Source organism: Dermacentor albipictus, chromosome 5 (assembly GCF_038994185.2).
Source record: "Dermacentor albipictus isolate Rhodes 1998 colony chromosome 5, USDA_Dalb.pri_finalv2, whole genome shotgun sequence".
Taxonomy (NCBI): domain Eukaryota; kingdom Metazoa; phylum Arthropoda; class Arachnida; order Ixodida; family Ixodidae; genus Dermacentor; species Dermacentor albipictus.
Window position 1 is genome coordinate 11400515 of NC_091825.1, and position 15336 is coordinate 11415850.

A 15336-nucleotide genomic window follows, 5' to 3' on the forward strand; every position below is an offset into this window, starting at 1 on the left:
AGGCCATCCCAATGCTGAATGGTGCGGGGTAACGCGGAAGAATTGAAAGAATGTCAACTATGCCGTTTGGCAGGTCATTCCAATGCTGAATGGCGCGGGGTAACGCGGAAGAATTGAAAGAATGTCAACTATGTCGTTTGGCAGGTCATCCCAATGCTGAATGGCACGGGGTAACGCGGAAGAATTGAAAGAATGTCAACTATGTCGTTTGGCAGGTCATTCCAATGCTGAATGGCGCGGGGTAACGCGGAAGAATTGAAATAATGTCAACTATGTCGTTTGGCAGGTCATCCCAATGCTGAATGGCGCGGGGTAACGCGGAAGAATTGAAAGAATGTCAACTATGTCGTTTGGCAGGTCATTCCAATGCTGAATGGCGCGGGGTAATGCGGAAGAATTGAGAGAATGTCAACTATGTCGTTTGGCAGGTCATTCCAATGCTGAATGGCGCGGGGTAACGCGGAAGAATTGAAAGAATGTCAACTATGTCGTTTGGCAGGTCATTCCAATGCTGAATGGCGCGGGGTAACGCGGAAGAATTGAAATAATGTCAACTATGTCGTTTGGCAGGTCATTCCAATGCTGAATGGCGCGGGATAACGCGGAAGAATTGAAAGAATGTCAACTATGTCGTTTGGCAGGTCATCCCAATGCTGAATGGCGCGGGGTAACGCGGAAGAATTGAAAGAATGTCAACTATGTCGTTTGGCAGGTCATTCCAATGCTGAATGGCGCGGGGTAACGCGGAAGAATTGAAATTATGTCAACTATGTCGTTTGGCAGGTCATTCCAATGCTGAATGGCGCGGGTGTAACGCGGAAGAATTGAAAGAATGTCAACTATGTCGTTTGGCAGGTCATCCCAATGCTGAATGGCGCGGGGTAACGCGGAAGAATTGAAAGAATGTCAACTATGTCGTTTGGCAGGTCATTCCAATGCTGAATGGCGCGGGGTAACGCGGAAGGATTGAAAGAATGTGAATTACGTCGTTTGGCAGGCCATCCCAATGCTGAATGGCGCGGGGTAACGCGGAAGAATTGAAAGAATGTCAACTATGTTGTTTGGCTGGTCATTCCAATGCTGAATGGTGCGGGGTAACGCGGAAGGATTGAAAGAATGTCAACTAAGTCGTTTGGCAGGTCATCCCAATGCTGAATGGCACGGGGTAACGCGGAAGAATCGAAAGAATGTCAACTACGTCGTTTGGCAGGTCATCCCAATGCTGAATGGCGCGGGGTAACGCGGAAGAATTGAAAGAATGTCAACTCTGTCGTTTGGCAGGTCATTCCAATGCTGAATGGCGCGGGGTAACGCGGAAGAATTGAAAGAATGTCAACTATGTCGTTTGGCAGGTCATTCCAATGCTGAATGGCGCGGGGTAACGCGGAAGAATTGAAAGAATGTCAACTATGTCGTTTGGCAGGTCATCCCAATGCTGAATGGCACGGGGTAACGCGGAAGAATTGAAAGAATGTCAACTATGTCGTTTGGCAGGTCATTCCAATGCTGAATGGCACGGGGTAAAGCGGAAGAATTGAAAGAAGGTCAACTATGTCGTTTGGCAGGTCATCCCAATGCTGAATGGCGCGGGGTAACGCGGAAGAATTGAAAGAATGTCAACTATGTCGTTTGGGAGGTCATTCCAATGCTGAATGGCACGGGGTAATGCGGAAGAATTGAAAGAATGTCAACTATGTCGTTTGGCAGGTCATTCCAATGCTGAATGGCATGGGGTAACGCGGAAGAATTGAAAGAATGTCAACTATGTCGTTTGGCAGGCCATCCCAATGCTGAATGGTGCGGGGTAACGCGGAAGAATTGAAAGAATGTCAACTATGCCGTTTGGCAGGTCATTCTAATGCTGAATGGCGCGGGGTAACGCGGAAGAATTGAAAGAATGTCAACTATGTCGTTTGGCAGGTCATCCCAATGCTGAATGGCACGGGGTAACGCGGAAGAATTGAAAGAATGTCAACTATGTCGTTTGGCAGGTCATTCCAATGCTGAATGGCGCGGGGTAACGCGGAAGAATTGAAATAATGTCAACTATGTCGTTTGGCAGGTCATCCCAATGCTGAATGGCGCGGGGTAACGCGGAAGAATTGAAAGAATGTCAACTATGTCGTTTGGCAGGTCATTCCAATGCTGAATGGCGCGGAGTAATGCGGAAGAATTGAGAGAATGTCAACTATGTCGTTTGGCAGGTCATTCCAATGCTGAATGGCGCGGGGTAACGCGTTAGAATTGAAAGAATGTCAACTATGTCGTTTGGCAGGTCATCCCAATGCTGAATGGCGCGGGGTAACGTGTAAGATTTGAAAGAATGTCAACTATGTCGTTTCGCAGGTCATTCCAATGCTGAATGGCGCGGGGTAACGCGGAAGAATTGAAAGAATGTCAACTATGTCGTTTGGCAGGTCATCCCAATGCTGAATGGCACGGGGTAACGCGGAAGAATTGAAAGAATGTAAACTATGTCGTTTGGCAGGTCATTCCAATGCTGAATGGCGCGGGGTAACGCGGAAGAATTGAAATAATGTCAACTATGTCGTTTGGCAGGTCATTCCAATGCTGAATGGCGCGGGATAACGCGGAAGAATTGAAAGAATGTCAACTATGTCGTGTGGCAGGTCATCCCAATGCTGAATGGCGCGGGGTAACGCGGAAGAATTGAAAGAATGTCAACTATGTCGTTTGGCAGGTCATTCCAATGCTGAATGGCGCGGCGTAACGCGGAAGGATTGAAAGAATGTGAATTACGTCGTTTGGCAGGCCATCCCAATGCTGAATGGCGCGGGGTAACGCGGAAGAATTGAAAGAATGTCAACTATGTTTTTGGCAGGTCATTCCAATGCTGAATGGTGCGGGGCAACGCGGAAGGATTGAAAGAATGTCAACTAAGTCGTTTGGCAGGTCATCCCAATGCTGAATGGCACGGGGTAACGCGGAAGAATCGAAAGAATGTCAACTACGTCGTTTGGCAGGTCATCCCAATGCTGAATGGCGCGGGGTAACGCGGAAGAATTGAAAGAATGTCAACTATGTCGTTTGGCAGGTCATTCCAATGCTGAATGGCGCGGGGTAACGCGGAAGAATTGAAAGAATGTCAACTATGTCGTTTGGCAGGTCATTCCTATGCTGAATGGCGCGGGGTAACGCGGAAGAATGGAAAGAATGTCAACTATGTCGTTTGGCAGGTCATTCCAATGCTGAATGGCGCGGGGTAACGCGGAAGAATTGAAAGAATGTCAACTATGTCGTTTGGCAGGTCATCCCAATGCTGAATGGCACGGGGTAACGCGGAAGAATTGAAAGAATGTCAACTATGTCGTTTGGCAGGTCATTCCAATGCTGAATGGCACGGGGTAACGCGGAAGAATTGAAAGAAGGTCAACTATGTCGTTTGGCAGGTCATCCCAATGCTGAATGGCGCGGGGTAACGCGGAAGAATTGAAGGAATGTCAACTATGTCGTTTGGCAGGTCATTCCAATGCTGAATGGCGCGGGGTAACGCGGAAGAATTGAAAGAATGTCAACTATGTCGTTTGGCAGGTCATCCCAATGCTGAATGGCGCGGGGTAACGCGGAAGAATTGAAAGAATGTCAACTATGCCGTTTGGCAGGTCATTCCAATGCTGAATGGCGCGGGGTAACGCGGAAGAATTGAAAGAATGTCAACTATGTCGTTTGGCTGGTCATTCCAATGCTGAATGGCGCGGGGTAACGCGGCAGAATTGAAGGAATGTCAACTATGTCGTTTGGCAGGCCATCCCAATGCTGAATGGCGCGGGGTAACGCGGAAGAATTGAAAGAATGTCAACTATGTCGTTTGGCAGGTCATTCCAATGCTGAATGGCGCGGGGTAACGCGGATGAATTGAAAGAATGTCAACTATGTCGTTTGGCAGGTCATCCCAATGCTGAATGGCGCGGGGTAACGCGGAAGAATTGAAAGAATGTCAACTATGTCGTTTGGCAGGTCATCCCAATGCTGAATGGCGCGGGGTAACGCGGAAGAATTGAAAGAATGTCAACTATGTCGTTTGGCAGGTCATCCCAATGCTGAATGGCACGGGGTAACGCGGAAGAATTGAAAGAATGTCAACTATGTCGTTTGGCAGGTCATTCCAATGCTGAATGGCACGGGGTAACGCGGAAGAATTGAAAGAAGGTCAACTATGTCGTTTGGCAGGTCATCCCAATGCTGAATGGCGCGGGGTAACGCGGAAGAATTGAAAGAATGTCAACTATGTCGTTTGGGAGGTCATTCCAATGCTGAATGGCACGGGGTAATGCGGAAGAATTGAAAGAATGTCAACTATGTCGTTTGGCAGGTCATTCCAATGCTGAATGGCATGGGGTAACGCGGAAGAATTGAAAGAATGTCAACTATGTCGTTTGGCAGGCCATCCCAATGCTGAATGGTGCGGGGTAACGCGGAAGAATTGAAAGAATGTCAACTATGCCGTTTGGCAGGTCATTCCAATGCTGAATGGCGCGGGGTAACGCGGAAGAATTGAAAGAATGTCAACTATGTCGTTTGGCAGGTCATCCCAATGCTGAATGGCACGGGGTAACGCGGAAGAATTGAAAGAATGTCAACTATGTCGTTTGGCAGGTCATTCCAATGCTGAATGGCGCGGGGTAACGCGGAAGAATTGAAATAATGTCAACTATGTCGTTTGGCAGGTCATCCCAATGCTGAATGGCGCGGGGTAACGCGGAAGAATTGAAAGAATGTCAACTATGTCGTTTGGCAGGTCATTCCAATGCTGAATGGCGCGGAGTAATGCGGAAGAATTGAGAGAATGTCAACTATGTCGTTTGGCATGTCATTCCAATGCTGAATGGCGCGGGGTAACGCGTTAGAATTGAAAGAATGTCAACTATGTCGTTTGGCAGGTCATCCCAATGCTGAATGGCGCGGGGTAACGTGTAAGATTTGAAAGAATGTCAACTATGTCGTTTCGCAGGTCATTCCAATGCTGAATGGCGCGGGGTAACGCGGAAGAATTGAAAGAATGTCAACTATGTCGTTTGGCAGGTCATCCCAATGCTGAATGGCACGGGGTAACGCGGAAGAATTGAAAGAATGTAAACTATGTCGTTTGGCAGGTCATTCCAATGCTGAATGGCGCGGGGTAACGCGGAAGAATTGAAATAATGTCAACTATGTCGTTTGGCAGGTCATTCCAATGCTGAATGGCGCGGGATAATGCGGAAGAATTGAAAGAATGTCAACTATGTCGTGTGGCAGGTCATCCCAATGCTGAATGGCGCGGGGTAACGCGGAAGAATTGAAAGAATGTCAACTATGTCGTTTGGCAGGTCATTCCAATGCTGAATGGCGCGGCGTAACGCGGAAGGATTGAAAGAATGTGAATTACGTCGTTTGGCAGGCCATCCCAATGCTGAATGGCGCGGGGTAACGCGGAAGAATTGAAAGAATGTCAACTATGTTTTTGGCAGGTCATTCCAATGCTGAATGGTGCGGGGTAACGCGGAAGGATTGAAAGAATGTCAACTAAGTCGTTTGGCAGGTCATCCCAATGCTGAATGGCACGGGGTAACGCGGAAGAATCGAAAGAATGTGAACTACGTCGTTTGGCAGGTCATCCCAATGCTGAATGGCGCGGGGTAACGCGGAAGAATTGAAAGAATGTCAACTATGTCGTTTGGCAGGTCATTCCAATGCTGAATGGCGCGGGGTAACGCGGAAGAATTGAAAGAATGTCAACTATGTCGTTTGGCAGGTCATTCCTATGCTGAATGGCGCGGGGTAACGCGGAAGAATGGAGAGAATGTCAACTATGTCGTTTGGCAGGTCATTCCAATGCTGAATGGCGCGGGGTAACGCGGAAGAATTGAAAGAATGTCAACTATGTCGTTTGGCAGGTCATCCCAATGCTGAATGGCACGGGGTAACGCGGAAGAATTGAAAGAATGTCAACTATGTCGTTTGGCAGGTCATTCCAATGCTGTATGGCACGGGGTAACGCGGAAGAATTGAAAGAAGGTCAACTATGTCGTTTGGCAGGTCATCCCAATGCTGAATGGCGCGGGGTAACGCGGAAGAATTGAAGGAATGTCAACTATGTCGTTTGGCAGGTCATTCCAATGCTGAATGGCGCGGGGTAACGCGGAAGAATTGAAAGAATGTCAACTATGTCGTTTGGCAGGTCATCCCAATGCTGAATGGCGCGGGGTAACGCGGAAGAATTGAAAGAATGTCAACTATGCCGTTTGGCAGGTCATTCCAATGCTGAATGGCGCGGGGTAACGCGGAAGAATTGAAAGAATGTCAACTATGTCGTTTGGCTGGTCATTCCAATGCTGAATGGCGCGGGGTAACGCGGAAGAATTGAAGGAATGTCAACTATGTCGTTTGGCAGGCCATCCCAATGCTGAATGGCGCGGGGTAACGCGGAAGAATTGAAAGAATGTCAACTATGTCGTTTGGCAGGTCATTCCAATGCTGAATGGCGCGGGGTAACGCGGATGAATTGAAAGAATGTCAACTATGTCGTTTGGCAGGTCATCCCAATGCTGAATGGCGCGGGGTAACGCGGAAGAATTGAAAGAATGTCAACTATGTCGTTTGGCAGGTCATCCCAATGCTGAATGGCGCGGGGTAACGCGGAAGAATTGAAAGAATGTCAACTATGTCGTTTGGCAGGTCATTCCAATGCTGAATGGCGCGGGGTAACGCGGAAGAATTGAAAGAATGTCAACTAAGTCGTTTGGGAGGTCATCCCAATGCTGAATGGCACGGGGTAACGCGGAAGAATCGAAAGAATGTCAACTACGTCGTTTGGCAGGTCATCCCAATGCTGAATGGCGCGGGGTAACGCGGAAGAATTGAAAGAATGTCAACTATGTCGTTTGGCAGGTCATTCCAATGCTGAATGGCGCGGGGTAACGCGGAAGAATTGAAAGAATGTCAACTATGTCGTTTGGCAGGTCATTCCAATACTGAACTGCGCGGGGCAACGCGGAAGAATTGAAAGAATGTCAACTATGTCGTTTGGCAGGTCATTCCAATGTTGATTGGCACGGGGTAACGCGGAAGAATTGAAAGAATGTCAACTATGTCGTTTGGCAGGTCATTCCAATGCTGAATGGCACGGGGTAACGCGGAAGAATCGAAAGAATGTCAACTATGTCGTTTGGCAGGCCATCCCAATGCTGAATGGCACGGGGTAACGCGGAAGAATTGAAAGAATGTCAACTATGTCATTTGGCAGGTCATTCCAATGCTGAATGGCGCGGGGTAACACGGAAGAATTGAAAGAATGTCAACTATGTCGTTTGGCAGGCCATCCCAATGCTGAATGGCATGGGGTAACGCGGAAGAATGGAAAGAATGTCAGCTGTGTCGTTTGGCACGCCATCCCAATGCTGAATGGCAGGGGGTAACGCGCAAGAATTGAAAGAATGTCAACTATGTCGTTTGGCAGGTCATTCCTATGCTGAATGGCGCGGGGTAACGCGGAAGAATGGAAAGAATGTCAACTATGTCGTTTGGCAGGTCATTCCAATGCTGAATGGCGCGGGGTAACGCGGAAGAATTGAAAGAATGTCAACTATGTCGTTTGGCAGGTCATCCCAATGCTGAATGGCACGGGGTAACGCGGAAGAATTGAAAGAATGTCAACTATGTCGTTTGGCAGGTCATTCCAATGCTGAATGGCACGGGGTAACGCGGAAGAATTGAAAGAAGGTCAACTATGTCGTTTGGCAGGTCATTCCTATGCTGAATGGCGCGGGGTAACGCGGAAGAATGGAAAGAATGTCAACTATGTCGTTTGGCAGGTCATTCCAATGCTGAATGGCGCGGGGTAACGCGGAAGAATTGAAAGAATGTCAACTATGTCGTTTGGCAGGTCATCCCAATGCTGAATGGCACGGGGTAACGCGGAAGAATTGAAAGAATGTCAACTATGTCGTTTGGCAGGTCATTCCAATGCTGAATGGCGCGGGATAATGCGGAAGAATTGAAAGAATGTCAACTATGTCGTGTGGCAGGTCATCCCAATGCTGAATGGCGCGGGGTAACGCGGAAGAATTGAAAGAATGTCAACTATGTCGTTTGGCAGGTCATTCCAATGCTGAATGGCGCGGCGTAACGCGGAAGGATTGAAAGAATGTGAATTACGTCGTTTGGCAGGCCATCCCAATGCTGAATGGCGCGGGGTAACGCGGAAGAATTGAAAGAATGTCAACTATGTTTTTGGCAGGTCATTCCAATGCTGAATGGTGCGGGGTAACGCGGAAGGATTGAAAGAATGTCAACTAAGTCGTTTGGCAGGTCATCCCAATGCTGAATGGCACGGGGTAACGCGGAAGAATCGAAAGAATGTGAACTACGTCGTTTGGCAGGTCATCCCAATGCTGAATGGCGCGGGGTAACGCGGAAGAATTGAAAGAATGTCAACTATGTCGTTTGGCAGGTCATTCCAATGCTGAATGGCGCGGGGTAACGCGGAAGAATTGAAAGAATGTCAACTATGTCGTTTGGCAGGTCATTCCTATGCTGAATGGCGCGGGGTAACGCGGAAGAATGGAGAGAATGTCAACTATGTCGTTTGGCAGGTCATTCCAATGCTGAATGGCGCGGGGTAACGCGGAAGAATTGAAAGAATGTCAACTATGTCGTTTGGCAGGTCATCCCAATGCTGAATGGCACGGGGTAACGCGGAAGAATTGAAAGAATGTCAACTATGTCGTTTGGCAGGTCATTCCAATGCTGTATGGCACGGGGTAACGCGGAAGAATTGAAAGAAGGTCAACTATGTCGTTTGGCAGGTCATCCCAATGCTGAATGGCGCGGGGTAACGCGGAAGAATTGAAGGAATGTCAACTATGTCGTTTGGCAGGTCATTCCAATGCTGAATGGCGCGGGGTAACGCGGAAGAATTGAAAGAATGTCAACTATGTCGTTTGGCAGGTCATCCCAATGCTGAATGGCGCGGGGTAACGCGGAAGAATTGAAAGAATGTCAACTATGCCGTTTGGCAGGTCATTCCAATGCTGAATGGCGCGGGGTAACGCGGAAGAATTGAAAGAATGTCAACTATGTCGTTTGGCTGGTCATTCCAATGCTGAATGGCGCGGGGTAACGCGGAAGAATTGAAGGAATGTCAACTATGTCGTTTGGCAGGCCATCCCAATGCTGAATGGCGCGGGGTAACGCGGAAGAATTGAAAGAATGTCAACTATGTCGTTTGGCAGGTCATTCCAATGCTGAATGGCGCGGGGTAACGCGGATGAATTGAAAGAATGTCAACTATGTCGTTTGGCAGGTCATCCCAATGCTGAATGGCGCGGGGTAACGCGGAAGAATTGAAAGAATGTCAACTATGTCGTTTGGCAGGTCATCCCAATGCTGAATGGCGCGGGGTAACGCGGAAGAATTGAAAGAATGTCAACTATGTCGTTTGGCAGGTCATTCCAATGCTGAATGGCGCGGGGTAACGCGGAAGAATTGAAAGAATGTCAACTAAGTCGTTTGGGAGGTCATCCCAATGCTGAATGGCACGGGGTAACGCGGAAGAATCGAAAGAATGTCAACTACGTCGTTTGGCAGGTCATCCCAATGCTGAATGGCGCGGGGTAACGCGGAAGAATTGAAAGAATGTCAACTATGTCGTTTGGCAGGTCATTCCAATGCTGAATGGCGCGGGGTAACGCGGAAGAATTGAAAGAATGTCAACTATGTCGTTTGGCAGGTCATTCCAATACTGAACTGCGCGGGGCAACGCGGAAGAATTGAAAGAATGTCAACTATGTCGTTTGGCAGGTCATTCCAATGTTGATTGGCACGGGGTAACGCGGAAGAATTGAAAGAATGTCAACTATGTCGTTTGGCAGGTCATTCCAATGCTGAATGGCACGGGGTAACGCGGAAGAATCGAAAGAATGTCAACTATGTCGTTTGGCAGGCCATCCCAATGCTGAATGGCACGGGGTAACGCGGAAGAATTGAAAGAATGTCAACTATGTCATTTGGCAGGTCATTCCAATGCTGAATGGCGCGGGGTAACACGGAAGAATTGAAAGAATGTCAACTATGTCGTTTGGCAGGCCATCCCAATGCTGAATGGCATGGGGTAACGCGGAAGAATGGAAAGAATGTCAGCTGTGTCGTTTGGCACGCCATCCCAATGCTGAATGGCAGGGGGTAACGCGCAAGAATTGAAAGAATGTCAACTATGTCGTTTGGCAGGTCATTCCTATGCTGAATGGCGCGGGGTAACGCGGAAGAATGGAAAGAATGTCAACTATGTCGTTTGGCAGGTCATTCCAATGCTGAATGGCGCGGGGTAACGCGGAAGAATTGAAAGAATGTCAACTATGTCGTTTGGCAGGTCATCCCAATGCTGAATGGCACGGGGTAACGCGGAAGAATTGAAAGAATGTCAACTATGTCGTTTGGCAGGTCATTCCAATGCTGAATGGCACGGGGTAACGCGGAAGAATTGAAAGAAGGTCAACTATGTCGTTTGGCAGGTCATTCCTATGCTGAATGGCGCGGGGTAACGCGGAAGAATGGAAAGAATGTCAACTATGTCGTTTGGCAGGTCATTCCAATGCTGAATGGCGCGGGGTAACGCGGAAGAATTGAAAGAATGTCAACTATGTCGTTTGGCAGGTCATCCCAATGCTGAATGGCACGGGGTAACGCGGAAGAATTGAAAGAATGTAAACTATGTCGTTTGGCAGGTCATTCCAATGCTGAATGGCGCGGGGTAACGCGGAAGAATTGAAATAATGTCAACTATGTCGTTTGGCAGGTCATTCCAATGCTGAATGGCGCGGGATAATGCGGAAGAATTGAAAGAATGTCAACTATGTCGTGTGGCAGGTCATCCCAATGCTGAATGGCGCGGGGTAACGCGGAAGAATTGAAAGAATGTCAACTATGTCGTTTGGCAGGTCATTCCAATGCTGAATGGCGCGGCGTAACGCGGAAGGATTGAAAGAATGTGAATTACGTCGTTTGGCAGGCCATCCCAATGCTGAATGGCGCGGGGTAACGCGGAAGAATTGAAAGAATGTCAACTATGTTTTTGGCAGGTCATTCCAATGCTGAATGGTGCGGGGTAACGCGGAAGGATTGAAAGAATGTCAACTAAGTCGTTTGGCAGGTCATCCCAATGCTGAATGGCACGGGGTAACGCGGAAGAATCGAAAGAATGTGAACTACGTCGTTTGGCAGGTCATCCCAATGCTGAATGGCGCGGGGTAACGCGGAAGAATTGAAAGAATGTCAACTATGTCGTTTGGCAGGTCATTCCAATGCTGAATGGCGCGGGGTAACGCGGAAGAATTGAAAGAATGTCAACTATGTCGTTTGGCAGGTCATTCCTATGCTGAATGGCGCGGGGTAACGCGGAAGAATGGAGAGAATGTCAACTATGTCGTTTGGCAGGTCATTCCAATGCTGAATGGCGCGGGGTAACGCGGAAGAATTGAAAGAATGTCAACTATGTCGTTTGGCAGGTCATCCCAATGCTGAATGGCACGGGGTAACGCGGAAGAATTGAAAGAATGTCAACTATGTCGTTTGGCAGGTCATTCCAATGCTGTATGGCACGGGGTAACGCGGAAGAATTGAAAGAAGGTCAACTATGTCGTTTGGCAGGTCATCCCAATGCTGAATGGCGCGGGGTAACGCGGAAGAATTGAAGGAATGTCAACTATGTCGTTTGGCAGGTCATTCCAATGCTGAATGGCGCGGGGTAACGCGGAAGAATTGAAAGAATGTCAACTATGTCGTTTGGCAGGTCATCCCAATGCTGAATGGCGCGGGGTAACGCGGAAGAATTGAAAGAATGTCAACTATGCCGTTTGGCAGGTCATTCCAATGCTGAATGGCGCGGGGTAACGCGGAAGAATTGAAAGAATGTCAACTATGTCGTTTGGCTGGTCATTCCAATGCTGAATGGCGCGGGGTAACGCGGAAGAATTGAAGGAATGTCAACTATGTCGTTTGGCAGGCCATCCCAATGCTGAATGGCGCGGGGTAACGCGGAAGAATTGAAAGAATGTCAACTATGTCGTTTGGCAGGTCATTCCAATGCTGAATGGCGCGGGGTAACGCGGATGAATTGAAAGAATGTCAACTATGTCGTTTGGCAGGTCATCCCAATGCTGAATGGCGCGGGGTAACGCGGAAGAATTGAAAGAATGTCAACTATGTCGTTTGGCAGGTCATCCCAATGCTGAATGGCGCGGGGTAACGCGGAAGAATTGAAAGAATGTCAACTATGTCGTTTGGCAGGTCATTCCAATGCTGAATGGCGCGGGGTAACGCGGAAGAATTGAAAGAATGTCAACTAAGTCGTTTGGGAGGTCATCCCAATGCTGAATGGCACGGGGTAACGCGGAAGAATCGAAAGAATGTCAACTACGTCGTTTGGCAGGTCATCCCAATGCTGAATGGCGCGGGGTAACGCGGAAGAATTGAAAGAATGTCAACTATGTCGTTTGGCAGGTCATTCCAATGCTGAATGGCGCGGGGTAACGCGGAAGAATTGAAAGAATGTCAACTATGTCGTTTGGCAGGTCATTCCAATACTGAACTGCGCGGGGCAACGCGGAAGAATTGAAAGAATGTCAACTATGTCGTTTGGCAGGTCATTCCAATGTTGATTGGCACGGGGTAACGCGGAAGAATTGAAAGAATGTCAACTATGTCGTTTGGCAGGTCATTCCAATGCTGAATGGCACGGGGTAACGCGGAAGAATCGAAAGAATGTCAACTATGTCGTTTGGCAGGCCATCCCAATGCTGAATGGCACGGGGTAACGCGGAAGAATTGAAAGAATGTCAACTATGTCATTTGGCAGGTCATTCCAATGCTGAATGGCGCGGGGTAACACGGAAGAATTGAAAGAATGTCAACTATGTCGTTTGGCAGGCCATCCCAATGCTGAATGGCATGGGGTAACGCGGAAGAATGGAAAGAATGTCAGCTGTGTCGTTTGGCACGCCATCCCAATGCTGAATGGCAGGGGGTAACGCGCAAGAATTGAAAGAATGTCAACTATGTCGTTTGGCAGGTCATTCCTATGCTGAATGGCGCGGGGTAACGCGGAAGAATGGAAAGAATGTCAACTATGTCGTTTGGCAGGTCATTCCAATGCTGAATGGCGCGGGGTAACGCGGAAGAATTGAAAGAATGTCAACTATGTCGTTTGGCAGGTCATCCCAATGCTGAATGGCACGGGGTAACGCGGAAGAATTGAAAGAATGTCAACTATGTCGTTTGGCAGGTCATTCCAATGCTGAATGGCACGGGGTAACGCGGAAGAATTGAAAGAAGGTCAACTATGTCGTTTGGCAGGTCATTCCTATGCTGAATGGCGCGGGGTAACGCGGAAGAATGGAAAGAATGTCAACTATGTCGTTTGGCAGGTCATTCCAATGCTGAATGGCGCGGGGTAACGCGGAAGAATTGAAAGAATGTCAACTATGTCGTTTGGCAGGTCATCCCAATGCTGAATGGCACGGGGTAACGCGGAAGAATTGAAAGAATGTCAACTATGTCGTTTGGCAGGTCATTCCAATGCTGAATGGCGCGGGATAATGCGGAAGAATTGAAAGAATGTCAACTATGTCGTGTGGCAGGTCATCCCAATGCTGAATGGCGCGGGGTAACGCGGAAGAATTGAAAGAATGTCAACTATGTCGTTTGGCAGGTCATTCCAATGCTGAATGGCGCGGCGTAACGCGGAAGGATTGAAAGAATGTGAATTACGTCGTTTGGCAGGCCATCCCAATGCTGAATGGCGCGGGGTAACGCGGAAGAATTGAAAGAATGTCAACTATGTTTTTGGCAGGTCATTCCAATGCTGAATGGTGCGGGGTAACGCGGAAGGATTGAAAGAATGTCAACTAAGTCGTTTGGCAGGTCATCCCAATGCTGAATGGCACGGGGTAACGCGGAAGAATCGAAAGAATGTGAACTACGTCGTTTGGCAGGTCATCCCAATGCTGAATGGCGCGGGGTAACGCGGAAGAATTGAAAGAATGTCAACTATGTCGTTTGGCAGGTCATTCCAATGCTGAATGGCGCGGGGTAACGCGGAAGAATTGAAAGAATGTCAACTATGTCGTTTGGCAGGTCATTCCTATGCTGAATGGCGCGGGGTAACGCGGAAGAATGGAGAGAATGTCAACTATGTCGTTTGGCAGGTCATTCCAATGCTGAATGGCGCGGGGTAACGCGGAAGAATTGAAAGAATGTCAACTATGTCGTTTGGCAGGTCATCCCAATGCTGAATGGCACGGGGTAACGCGGAAGAATTGAAAGAATGTCAACTATGTCGTTTGGCAGGTCATTCCAATGCTGTATGGCACGGGGTAACGCGGAAGAATTGAAAGAAGGTCAACTATGTCGTTTGGCAGGTCATCCCAATGCTGAATGGCGCGGGGTAACGCGGAAGAATTGAAGGAATGTCAACTATGTCGTTTGGCAGGTCATTCCAATGCTGAATGGCGCGGGGTAACGCGGAAGAATTGAAAGAATGTCAACTATGTCGTTTGGCAGGTCATCCCAATGCTGAATGGCGCGGGGTAACGCGGAAGAATTGAAAGAATGTCAACTATGCCGTTTGGCAGGTCATTCCAATGCTGAATGGCGCGGGGTAACGCGGAAGAATTGAAAGAATGTCAACTATGTCGTTTGGCTGGTCATTCCAATGCTGAATGGCGCGGGGTAACGCGGAAGAATTGAAGGAATGTCAACTATGTCGTTTGGCAGGCCATCCCAATGCTGAATGGCGCGGGGTAACGCGGAAGAATTGAAAGAATGTCAACTATGTCGTTTGGCAGGTCATTCCAATGCTGAATGGCGCGGGGTAACGCGGATGAATTGAAAGAATGTCAACTATGTCGTTTGGCAGGTCATCCCAATGCTGAATGGCGCGGGGTAACGCGGAAGAATTGAAAGAATGTCAACTATGTCGTTTGGCAGGTCATCCCAATGCTGAATGGCGCGGGGTAACGCGGAAGAATTGAAAGAATGTCAACTATGTCGTTTGGCAGGTCATTCCAATGCTGAATGGCGCGGGGTAACGCGGAAGAATTGAAAGAATGTCAACTAAGTCGTTTGGGAGGTCATCCCAATGCTGAATGGCACGGGGTAACGCGGAAGAATCGAAAGAATGTCAACTACGTCGTTTGGCAGGTCATCCCAATGCTGAATGGCGCGGGGTAACGCGGAAGAATTGAAAGAATGTCAACTATGTCGTTTGGCAGGTCATTCCAATGCTGAATGGCGCGGGGTAACGCGGAAGAATTGAAAGAATGTCAACTATGTCGTTTGGCAGGT